This window comes from Triticum aestivum, chromosome 6D (assembly GCF_018294505.1).
Source record: "Triticum aestivum cultivar Chinese Spring chromosome 6D, IWGSC CS RefSeq v2.1, whole genome shotgun sequence".
NCBI lineage: Eukaryota > Viridiplantae > Streptophyta > Magnoliopsida > Poales > Poaceae > Triticum > Triticum aestivum.
In genome coordinates, this window is record NC_057811.1 from 427,685,466 (window position 1) to 427,699,108 (window position 13,643).

The window sequence follows — 13,643 nt, forward strand, 5'->3', positions numbered from 1 at the left end:
CACCTTCTTCACCATGGCATCAAGGAGTTGTGCCTCACGAATTTGATCTTCCAAAGTAGGAGATACTATGAGGTTGGCAAGAACGCCTTGAGGAACAACTTGGAGATTCAGCTTGCGGAAAGCTTCACAAAGATCCGGTTGGAAAGGCTTGAGAATTAAGCTGTTGCAATAAGCTTTCCTGCTTAAAGCATCTGCAATGACATTTGCCTTGCCTGGAGTATATTCGATACTCGGATTGTACTCTTGAATCATTTCGACCCATCGAGTCTGCCTGAGGTTGAGGTTGGGCTGAGTGAAGATATACTTGAGACTCTTGTGATCAGTGAAAATGTCCACTTGTCTTCCCAACAAGAGATGTCTCCACGTAATCAATGCATGGACAACTGCCGCCAACTCAAGATCGTGAGTGGGGTAGTTCTTCTCGTTGGGCTTCAACTGCCGAGAGGTATAGGCCACAACTTTCTTCTCTTGCATTAACACAGCACCGAGACCTTGGAGAGAAGCATCACAGAAAACTTCATACGGCTTGGATTCATCAGGAGGAGTCAAGACAGGAGCTGTGACTAGTTTCTGTTTGAGAGTGTTGAAAGCAACGTCACACTCAGGAGACCAGACATACTTCACATGCTTCTGTAGGAGGTTGGAAAGAGGCTTTGCAATCTTGGAGAAATTCTCAACGAATCTTCGGCAATAGCTTGCAAGACCCAGAAAACTGCGGAGCTGCTTGACATTTTGAGGAGGTTCCCAATCCAGAACTGCGGACACCTTCTCGGGGTTAACAGCGATGCCTTTGGCAGAGATGATGTGACCAAGGAAAAGAACTTCATCGAGCCAAAACTCACATTTGGAGAACTTCGCATAGAATTGATACTCTCTGAGCTTGTCGAGCACCAATCGCAAATGTTTGGCATGATCCTGCTTATTCTTGGAGAAGACCAAGATATCATCGAGATACACCAGAACGAATTCATTGGTATAGGGGTTGAAGATGAAATTCATCATCCGAGAGAACACCGGAGGAGCATTGACAAGGCCGAAAGACACGACAGTATATTCATAAGAACCAAAGCTTGTTCTGAATGCTGTCTTGGGAATATCTTCTTCACGAATGCGAATCTGATGATAACCCATACGAAGGTCAAGCTTCGAGAATACTTTAGCACCTTTGAGTTGCTCAAATAGCTCATTGATGTTGGGAAGTGGATACTTGTTCTTGATTGTCTTCTTGTTCAATGGACGGTAGTCGACACAAAGTCGGTCCGTGCCATCCTTCTTCTTGACAAAAAGAACACCACAACCCCATGGAGAAGAACTCGGTCTGATCAAACCCAGACGTTCTTGTTCATCGAGCTGCTTCTTCAATTCCTTCAGCTCGTTAGGTCCAAGCTTGTATGGACGCTTGCAAACGGGTTCAGTGCCAGGCTCTAGTTCGATAACGAACTCAACTGGCCGATGAGGAGGCATACCCGGAAGCTCTTCTGGAAAGACATCTTGATACTCGCAAACGACTGGAATTTGAGAGATGGCATTCAATTCGCCCTTCTCATTGAGAGAGAAAAACCGAATGGTTTCATCACGAGCGGCATAAATAATCACATCCTCAGACGAGTGTGTCAATTGAATTTCCCTGGCAGCACAATCAAGTTGAGCCTTGTGCTTAGAAAGCCAGTCCATCCCGAGAATAAGATCAATATCCGAGTCACCAAGAACAATTGGAGAAGACTGGAATTTATAGTCACCCATCTTGATGGAAACATCCGGAACCATCATGCTAGAACTCAAACATTTACCCGGAGAAACGACATCCATGGGTTTACTCAGATGAGAACAAGTGAATTCATGCTTGGCAAAAAACGGTCTTGACATGAAACAAAGCGATGCACCAGTATCAAAAAGAACTTTTGCAGGAATATCGTTAACAGGAAGATTACCCATTATCACATCAGTAGATTCCTCCGCTTGAGCTGCATTCATCATGTTCACCTTTGCAGACTTTGGATTATGCTTGACCACTGCATTGCTGGAAGATCTGACAGGAGGAGGAGGAGGAAGACGTCTCTGGTTGAAGCACTTGTTAGCATAGTGACCTTTCTGCTGACATTTGTTGCAAGTCACCTCTGAGAGTGGACGGTGATAAGGAGCATTGGACTTTGGAGCTTGATTCTGAGACTTGTTCTGATAGCCAGAGTTGGAAGAGTTTGAAGAACCATGGCCACCTTTGTTCTTCTGCTGGTAAGGCTGACGAAACGGAGGAGGAGGAGGCAACCAGAACTTCTGTTGCTTAGCTGTCACAAGTGAGGAAGAAGAAGACTGAACTGCGTCTCTGACTCTCTTCTTAGAAGCCTCACACTTGAGCTGAGCAGCCTCTTGCTTCAGTGCCATATTGTAGAATTGATCAAACTGAGTAGGCTCAACAAGAACGAGAGCTAACTGCAGATCCTCTTTAAGGCCACCTCTGAAGTGATAGATCATGCTCTTCTCATCAGGAACGTCTTGTTTAGCGAAGCGAGCAAGTTTCTGAAACTGAATGTTGTATTGATACACAGACATGTTTCCTTGCTTGAGATTGCGGAACTCCTCACGCTTGCTCTCAACAACACTTTGTGGAATGTGGTGCGCTTTGAAGTCCCGACAGAAGTCAGTCCAAGTGATCACACGACCTCCTCTGGAATCTTTGTATTGCTGAAACCAATCAGCAGCTTGGTCCTTGAGCTGGAAAGAAGCGAACTTGACAAAGTCCTCAGGCCTGACATTGCTACATTCAAAATGCTTGTTGATGTCCACGAGCCAATCATCGGCATCCGTGGCCTCGGCACAGTAGCTGAAAGACTTGGGCTGATTTGCGAGAAACTGGTTGAGAGTGGCAAAGTGAAACTGATTGTTGCCTTGACCTTGATTGCCTTGATTGCCTTGCCCTTGAGTACGTTCTTGCAAGAGTTGCAGAATCATCTGAGCATTGGCGTTGGTGGCTGCCATGATTGCTTGCCATGCCTCCGGAGGTGGAGGTGGTGGCGGAGGGTTCGCTTGACTCCCTTCATTGCGATCCGGATTCTGACGCGTTGGCGGAGCCATCCTGAAGAGGGTGACATCCGTTAGCATCTTGATAGACAAATAGATAAGTAGAATCAACGGATAGAAATTGCAACATATAGTCTTCACAATAAACATTCGAACGAAGATGAACGAATGAATTCCGTAGTAAATCATCACACTTCCATAAGTTGAGAAGCCACTTGAAAAAGATATGGAATGAACATATGAATTCGAAGCAACTCGAATACCACAATACAAAACAAACAAAGTATTGGCTTGCAGAATAAGCCGGAACAAACATATGATAGATATTTCGTCCGAAGTTTTCGTGGTGGGGCCCACACGGGCTCAATCGTACAGCACCATCATGTACAAGGCTGTGCACATGACATACGAAGCGTCCCCGAGTCGGCAAAGCCATGGACTCTTTAAGACACAACGAGACCACTGTAAAATCAACCGTATACAGGCGGACCACTAGACGTCGAACCCCAATCTCATATCATGCGTCTGTCGGAAAGATATCCTAAGGCTACTAGAATTCCCACTTATAAACTCCCGAAACTTTCTGGTTATGCAATCTGGTGTAGGGGATACAGGGGACACAAAATATATCACCCAAACTAACAATCCCTAGATCCAGCTGTATCCATCCGTCAACACATAACCAAGAAACCTTCGGAAATCGTTTACCTCAACCTTCGAAAAACATCCGTTATACAAGTTATGGCAATACTCCCGAACTCCCGCCCCAGTACTGGGTGGCGTCGAGGTGATCTCACCAACAACTGCATAAAAGAGATTTCGATGTCGGCGAAACTCAGGTATTCCAGAACTGCAACGATAAAATTGTGACGACAACACCTCGGAGCTCAACTCCCCGGGACACTGCCACAACCCCTAAATGACAGGAGGCACCAAGAACAATGTTCTCGTCACAAATCGATCGGAACGATTCCAAGATACCCGCGTGATCCTAAATTTTTTTTTAGTGAAATTTGAGGAGAGGGTAGTCAAAACTCTACGTCAGGAGACCTCACCAGAGCGACGAAGGGACTGAGAAGTAAAAAGAATCCTACTCTCCGATATATATAACCCTAAGACTCAACACATTTTTATTCTAGACTCAACAACGTCAGCGATTCGATCAAGCAGGGGGCTCCTAAGTAGAGCCTGGCTCTGATACCAACTTGTAACGACCACTATGCGGTTATGCCTCTAAGTCGTGCCTCAACACGTGGGAGATATAGCCGCATCGTGGGCGTTACACCCGACGTCTTTCGGCAGACGGTGCCCAACCTATCCGCCTAGCCCGTCGATCGCGCGCCAGTGACCAATACCTAACACGTCTCATTCGCAGGCGTGCGAAGGAAGACTCCGTCCCCTTTTCCTATAAAAAGGGCACGCTAGCCTCAACATAGCACAGCACAACCTCTTTCCCCAAACCAAGCCACGATGCCTGGCCCCATTGTTCACAATGAGACCACAGCAACCAACCTTGGAGGTTTTGTGACCGTGCTCGCAAACCTCACCCGCCGTGCCTACGCATTAGAAGAGCCTCCTGAATATGTTGTGTACCAAGGACCCATGTACGGTGAGAGCCGACAGTACTGGGCCACTGTGCACATCTATGGTAGGGGTCTGTCGCCAGAACGCCCCTACAGGTTCACTGGAAGGACAACTTCCTTTGAGCCACAAGCCATCCAACTGGCAGCTCGAGAAGCTATAGTTCAACTCCGGCACTTGTCGCCCAGAGTTAACTGTCGCTCGTTCTACTACTACCCCAGTCGTGACGGGTATGGTAGGCCGCCCCAGGTTGCCAACGGAGATCACGAGACAGATCTTGCACTATTGCATCTGGTGCGCTATGTAAGCGTACTAGAGCAACTGTTCGATCAAATCACCCTTGATCTGATCGCAGCTCGTGGAGAACTGGTTCGCCGAGCCACGGCGAGAGGAGAAGTGGAGCCCGACGCCGACAACCCAGTCGTGCTGTTCGGACACCCGATCGATCCCTTGAGGTCTGCCCCAGCCATCAACCAGAGTGCTTTGGTGTCCCCAGAAGTGCTTCGTCGCCTTTTGGGAACCCGTTCCAACGGGATTGTGGCCAGCAACCCCCGCGATGGTCATCACCGCTACCCCGACCCTGCAGCCCCTCAACCTCAACCAGCAAATCCCGACGGTGAAACCCGTGGAGAAACCTCGGCGTCCACCAGGCCAGCCCACTTAGACATTAACGTGGTAGACTAAGTCGCTCAAGTAGTATCGAGCCTTAATATTCCTACGCTTTGTAACTGTGTGGTCCTGTACCGCTTTTATTAAACGCTATCTGCTTGAGCGCCCCTATTTTGGAGTAGTAGCTATGCATGCGTACGTTGGCGTACAGTTGCAATTTTAAATTTCGGGCGCAACTACCAAGACCAACCCCGATGGGCCCACAGTAATGCGTCACATTTAGGAGATATGTATATCTGTGGCTTTGACCCAAGTACAGGATCGACAACTAGTTACCCTTCACCACGGTAGATAACCCAGCCCCAATGCTATATAAAGGCCACCTCGTGACCTTGCCAAGTACCCCTCACCTTGTGCACAACTCTCACAGCCATTTCTTTGCCATGCCGACCCCCAGTATTTATCTGAGAACCCCAGATGCCACCCCGGGTAGTTTTGTTAAATTATTGTGGGACTTTACCTGCAGTACCATGAGTGCCATCCATCCACCCCAGTACGAGTTGCTCAAATCGAGGATCACCCCTTCCACCTCGAAATATTGGGCAGTGGTGCACATCCCTCCCTCAAACCCAAACCAAGACCCAACGGAAGTCTCCTTCGTGGGGAAATCCATGCCGACTCCGCATATGGCCATAGAAGCTGCTGCGTACGAGGCGCTCGCTCGTCTTCGATTCACGGTACCCTATGCCAGCGAGCGAGGATATTATTATTTTCCGAGTCGTGCAGCACCCGGAGAAGTAGCATCTTTTCCTGGTGGACAAATTGAGAGAGATCCAGTACTGGCCAACCTTGCCCAGTACGTTGTCGCTCAAGAGCGTTTAACTCAGCGGGTAATGGGCTATCTCCAGAGCCTCGCTGATTTAAATCCTCGGATCGCTATTGGCAGACCACTGAGGCCTGACCAGGAGAGGCGCATTCATCGACTGGTCAACTCGCTTCCCCCGATAGAAGAGGAGTGTGCCCCAGTACCAGAGGCGTTTTCTCAAGACCCTGTCCTTTTGCCGTTTTCTTTGTAGACGTCACCGCTATGTTTATTATCCCAGTATTTATTTTGTGCTGTAACTTGTACGTGGTATCCAAAAATTTGTGCGACGGATCAAATTTTTGGTTTCGATTATGTGAGCAGTTTTACTGCTGTTAATTTTTTGTTTTATCTAAATTTTTTTCACTCGCGATAAGATTTGTAATGAGATTTCTTTCCCCGAGTGGCTGCAGCGTATATATCTTCACGGCATAGATTTTTATTCGCGCAGCACCATAACAACAAACTCATAACTACAACCACTCGACCTCGTGCGCCAATTACAAATCCTCGTACACATTTTTGCGCCTATCTGATCACACTCGAGGACACCACAGTCTCAGTAAGAGAGATTTGTGAGAAATCATTCGGGCGCGAGTTGCCCCAGCACACCGACAGCAGTTAGCACTCGATGCCGCACCTAATCCTCGTGATCGCCGCCACCGCGAAGAGCTAACACTCGAGAGGCAGCATCACGACGATCATCCGGGATCATCGCGCACAAGAGCATGGAGAGCCCCAGCAGCGCCGCCAAACCTCCACACACCAGGACCACGTACCAGTCCGGCATCGCCTCCGCCATTAGAGCCTCGTCTCGAGCTCCTGCTAACAGCAATGGAGGAGAAGGGAGGAGAAGTAGAAGCAAGGCCAGGTGTGAGGAAGAAGAGAGGAGCACCGCGATCATTTTATAGCTCGAGATTGGTGTACGGTGGGCGAGGTCCACCAGCGCCACTCGTCGCTCGATCGCCGGTGTTCGGAGGCGAGTCCGCGAGCAGTGCCGACAGTGCACTGGCCCGCGAGGTGAGTGCACGCTGCACCGGCAGCTAGCACGCCGCGCACTACCGCAGTACGGCCTAGATGCCCTATGCGCTAGGCGTCTCCGGTGGAGGAAGCGCGGGAGAGCACGCGAGAGAGAAGAGAGAGCCAGAGGTAGAAGAAGAGGCCGACAGTGGGCCCCGGGTCCACCTGTCAGCCAGAGAGAGCACTGTGCTCTCGGGTACGACCAGCGTATTTCAGTAATTTAGAATTTTTTTAAATTACTGTATCCGCATAGAAATATCTCTTTTTCACCAACCATGGATTTTTCCGCGCAACGCCAGTAGACCGCACTGTGGTTTTACACCACTTATTGCTCTCTCACTGTAGCCACATTTTTATTGCACAGTAGAATGTTTTCTTTTGATAAAAGCAAGGTTTGTTCAAAACAGCTTTTAACATATCTCGAGGACGAGATTTTTCTTAAGGGGGGTAGTGTTGTGACACCCCAAAATTTTGACCTTGTTTTATTAATTAAAACTTTTGCCAGGAAATTAAACTTTTCCATTTGTCAAGATTTACCCTTTTGATATTGTGGGTTTTTACCTCAAGTGGAAAACTTTCCTAAAGTATTATTGTACTTGTATGCTCTCTCTATGAAACAATTCTTTATCAGTGGATTTAATTGCAAGGTTTGCTTTTTCTTGAGCTTTATTCTTTTAAAATAATTTTTCATGAATTTGGAGTCTCTATTGCACTGCAACCATTTGATAAATGCTTTTAAAAATTTCACCAAAATTTGGGGATGTCATGTGATGTTTCCACATCACTTTTATACAAAAATATCTTTTGGTTATTGGAGATTTTGAGCTCTACATCAACTTTTCAAATCTGGTACAGTAGTCATTTTTGCACTACAACCTATTTAAATATTCCCTTAAAAAATTCTTCCAAGTGTTTGGAGATGTCAGTAGATGCATATGATTCAGCTTTATGCTAAAACGCAGGGATGCTCTTTGGAATTTTGAGTGAATCAACCTCTTTTTCATTCTGGTCCAGTTTGGTGATTTGTACTACAACCCTATTTTATTTTGCTCTAGTGCCCATGAGCCTTTTTCTACTTGTAGCCCTCCCTGCAAAACCCTTAAGTCCAGGAGATTGGACCCATTGGAGGATTTTAAGTGCATGCAATGAGACCTTTTTCTTTCTGTCCAAAACTGAGTTTTGCAAAACTTGCACTAGCAAGTTTCTGGTTTTGCCCAAATGATCTTGCCATCATCATCTACATCTAGGGAGACACTGGTATGGAGTTTTTGGCCACTCCAAGAGTTGCCTAAGTACACTTAGCATTATGTCGAACACCTTGTGTTCATGGACAGTTTTGGCATGTTTTCTAGTTTGCATTATGATCTTGTTCCACTGACCCAGCAACCTTGTCCACTAAGCTCCTAGTTATCCCTATCCCTGTCTTGTTATTTACCGGCCTCCCTCTAGCACTCTAGGTTGCCCTGGCATTTCGTCGACACGTCCCGTGCGTGCTCTGGGCGCGCCCAGAGCGCATGTTTTGCACGTGTGGGCGCCCGAGCCGCCGCGTCGCACGGCCGCCTCCCCCGCGCCCGCTCTGGCCTTCCCCACTCGCAGCCAGCACGCCCGCCCCCTCCCGCGTCGCAGAGCCGCCCTGGCGCCCTACAGCGCCGCCGTCAGGTCCTTTGGCGGCACGCCGGCGTCGGCAGTGAGCTCCTGCCACGGACGGCGCCGCCCAAGCCACACCAGCGCGCCAGCTGCCCCTGGAGCCGCTCGAGCTTATCCTGGAACCCATCGGCACGCGCTCGTCGCCACCACGTCGCCCTGCAGCTACAGCACGGCGGTCGCCGGCGTTCTTATCCACGGCCGCCGCGGGACCATCCTTGAACGCCTATAAAAGGAGGCCCCGAGCCCATCCGAGCGCTGAGGCGACCTCAGGCCCTTCCCCCTAGTGCTCCCCTAGCCGTGGATTGACCGGAAGAGGCCATCTCCCCCACCTCCGGCCGGTTCGGCCGCCGCTGCCTTCCGGTGCCGTTCGTCGCAACCAGACTATCCCCCCGCCCATCCAACGCCACCACCCGCTTCCCCATGTTCTTGCGGAGCTGCCCAGCGCCTCAGCCTCGATCGGAAACCACCGGAGCCCAAACCCCATTCACTCCCGTAGCCCCCTCCGCCGCGGAGCTCGCCGCCGGCGACTCCTCCCACCACCGTCAACCCAACGACCACCGGGAGGACCGCCCCGGTCTGGCAGGTCCACCCCCGCCCTCGGATACCCGTGGGGAGCTGCCGTTCGTCGACGGTGATCGCCGGAGTCCCGCCTCCGCTCGGGCAGAGAGAGAGGAGGGAGAGGGGGACTAGTCGAACCTGACCAGTGGGCCCCCTGGACCCACTGTCAGTGACCCCCGCGCCACCCACGCTGGCTTAAGTGGAAGCATATATCCTCGAGTACGTATCCCCTACCCCGAAAGCGTATTCTGTATCGAAGTGTTTTCCTTTTTCTGGTTTTATTAAAAATAGAACTTTGACCAAACTTTGACTGGCTATATCTTTAAAAATAAAACTCCAAATGAGTTGATTCTTTTTCCTAACTCTCTCAAATTTCATCTAGTTTATTTTAAGATTTATTTCAAAATATTTGGGACAACTTTTTGTACTATTTTTGAAATATTTGTTATTTGAATATTTTTCAAAATAGGAAATGGAGAGAGAAGCAAACTTTCAAAAAGTGCATCCCCCTTGCATACTCTTGAAGGCAAGCATTCTGAACTCTGGCATAATATTTTCGTGAGGTGTTTTGATACAGTTACAACACCACCTTGACTTGGAACATGCGTTATTTCTATGTAACGATAAAGTCACACGCATGAGTGCATATCGGAGATGCTTTACTGTTAGAAATGGATATGCTGGTGATAGTAATCATCCTCGGCGAGCTTTTCATGCATACCGGCAAGAAGCCGGGAGAGTCGTGGTCTTGGGTAGACACGAGCTTGTCCCTAGTTCCTCGTCGAGACGAGTGTGTCCGGTATGGCATGATGAGTTTGATGAGCGGTGATTCTGTCTGTTAATGGAACATTTTGGTTATGCAATCATTCGGTGAATACTTGGACCTCCTGAGTCGGCTGTAGGTCGAGTCTTGTTCAGTAACTTCCCCTCCTTGTTTTGTACTACCACTTGTCCCTGCCGCAGGTAGGGTATGGTTCAGTAAGTTGTCAACCCCTTACCAAAGCACACACCGTACAGAGAGGCCATGGTGGAAGATACCGGATGCATCCGGTAGTAATGCCACCTAGTCCGGGGGCATGGGTGTTTCCGGTTGGGACCGAGAGGGGGGCACCCCTTAGAGCGCGCGGTATAATTGATCCCATGCTACGTCGAGGTTGTAGCCTCCCCACTTAGAGTTTTGCTTGGCAGGTGTCGTGGGTGATTCCAGACACCGGTTAGTTAAGCTGGTGTGTGCAGGTCAGGCGCGTTTTCAATTAAAAGGCCGTAGGCGGAATTAGTCCCGATGGACTAAATAAATCCGTTACTCGTGGGTAAAAAGTACACCCTCTGCAGATGTTATATCTATTCGGATAGCCATGTCCATGGGTAAGGACTTCAGTCTGAGATGGACCATAGTAACGGTGTTCGGATGGAGAAACGGATAAACTGGATCATAGTAACGGTGTTCGGATGGAGAAACGAATGTTACTGACGGCCTTCGGATGGAGAAACGGCTAAACTAGATATTGTTTACGACCTGTGACGTATGAGGATTATGTTTATTATTATTATGGACTAACCATTTACACTATTTGAATTATTGACTATCCCTAGGACGGTTCTATCTCCTGGATATTCACTGTGATTATTCTTATATACGCCCTCTCTGTGGTGTCGCTCAGACGCCCGACTGCGGCATGCTTGTTATTGAATTATTCTTTATAAGCCCTTTATGTGGTGTCGCTCAGACGCCCGACTGCGGCATGCTTGTTATTTAATTATTCTTTATAAGCCCTTTAAGTGGTGTCGCTCAGACGCCCGACTGCGGCATTGTTAATTTATTTGCACCCTTTCGAGGAGTCATTTCAGACACTCGATCAGTGCATTCTATTTCTACTCCCGTATCGCATATTCATATTTTTACCTGCTTGCGAGCATCATGGATTTCATTTATCTCGTGATAGACGTTGTGATCATAAAATATTTCGGAGCGTGATGATCCCTTATTATATTCTACCCGTGTTCATAATGTTTGCGAGTACATTCAAACATACTCACTGGCTTGTCCCTGGCTATTGTCTTGGCCAGATTTCGCGCATGGAGATAACCATTGCGATGACAGCCCCGGAACCTACGCAATGATGTCAGCAGCCTCGCGAAGTTAGGAGTTATCCTGGTCAGCTGTTCTTGTGGGAAATGGAGTCCCATAGACGCAGATGTACCACAAACCGCTTCCGCCATCAACCACTAAGAAACCAACTGTTGTACTCCTAGGCCACAATGGTCTTGTACTACATATTTTGTACTTTGCTTGGAATTCTTGTATCAAGTTGGTGCCTCATCAGCTAACAGTAATCCTGGGGCTGGTAAGCACAAAGGCCGTTTTCTGGGAAATTAATATCCCAAAAATCCGGTCCTGACACGGCGGTAATGTTTTTTTCGCGAAATACAGAGGCCCTTTAGGGGGTCCCAGATGTCAGGTGGAGGAATCATTATTTTGCGCATAATAAGGAGGCATTTCCTTGCGTGCGGCCGTGGACCCAGCTGTCAGCCTCTCCACGTACAGTCCACTTCAGATGCATGTCTGTCATTGACCATGTTGACCAGGCCGCGCAGAGAGCACCAGGGTGGTGGACGACGACGAGGTCTAGGAAGGGAATGACACGGAGGCAGGGAAGACTCGGCAGTTGTTTCCCACGCGGAGGGGAGTACGACTGTACGAGGGTTTACTGGTTCGTCTGCCGTCGCCGGAGAATAACAACAGGTGTGGGTGAGTAGAGGGATGGCTAGGCCAGCAATGGGAGTACGGTGGGGTGGTGAGGCCTGCGCGGCAGCACAGCCGGCCGCGGGGAGGAGGGAGCAGGCAGTCCCGCCGGCGCTTGTTTGAGCGGCTGGAGCAGGAAGAGCAGAGATTGAAGAAGCACGACGGCCGTTGGATGGACATCCAACAGTCACTGCTTGTGCGTCAACCTTTTTTTTAGGAAAGCCTCAAATCTGTGGAAAATAGCATACAACCCATCTGCCATTATTTCTAATAATTTACAGCCCATTTGCTAATTCTTAAGGTTTTTTGGAGCCCATATTCTTTTTGTTAGCATTACAGCCCATATTGTGGCCACGGTTAAAAAATTATATGAAATGTTGCATATTTCGGTGCGGTCCGAACTGTTTTTAATCCCGAAATTTTGAGTCACATTCAAACTGATTTAAAAAATAAATGTATATCAATATAAAATCCAACAAATTGTCCATGCATAAAAATTAATGCAATTTAAAATCTCGAAATGAAAAAAATAAATTTGAAACTAATTGCCGGTTTGATGTGTTTTAAAAATGTATAGCCCATTTCTTATTACTGATAGGCCATTTTCTCGTCCAGCCGAATGAAGCTCTCCTCATCTTGAAAGATTTGCAGCCCAACAGGCCTGACAAAGCGACTTACTTGGCAAATCACAAAAAACTGGGCTAGCCATTTTCAGAAAGAAAAAAAATACTGGGCTGGTCTGTGGTAAACATAAAAGAGAAGGCTGTCTAGACAGGCCAGAGTGCCCCGCACAGCCCAGTTGACACCCTGCTTCCGTCTAAAAAACAAATTAGATAAACGCCACTCCAATTATTGCGATTCATAAAAATGGCACTGCAATTTCCAAACTTTGAAAAATGCTACTGCAATTTTTGCAAACTTTGGAAAACGCCACTGCAATTTGCAAACTTTGAAAAACGCCACTCCAGACTTCGAAAAACGCCAGTGGAAATGGCATTTTTCAAGGTTTGGAAATTGCAGTGGCATTTCTCAGAAACACCAGATTTGGAGTGGCATTTATCAAATTAACCCAAAATAAAAATAACTGGGTGAGCTGCTGGGTCCCTGGTGTCAGCCGCTTGTTGTGCAATTCTCTCGTTTATTGACTACGTTGACAATGGCATGGGACCGAGATGTGAGAAATCCATTAGGGGGAGCCATCTTTTATTGGCTTGAAATAAGGAGGCACTTGCTTGCGTACTGCCATGACCTTGGCGGGTCCCTGCTGTCATCCTCTCCACGTACAATCATCTCCTGATTGTGTACGCGTCAACTTGGTAGGCCCACAAGTCAGCCTCTAAACCCGTGGCAGACAAATACAACCCATTTAAAAAAATAACAGCCCATTCCATACGTTCAAACAGAAAGTTCAACATTCAGAGCAAAGTAACAGGTCTGATCCACATATAGAGTACTGAACTTCCACGTTGACAACCATCATAGCCAAGTTAACTATCTACTCCCACTAATACTCTAGTAGCGTACAAGTACTAACTTACTCTTAGCTAACTAGACGATGCCGGCCGCCATCTGCGGTACACGCTAAACGCCGGCACCGGCGTCCTC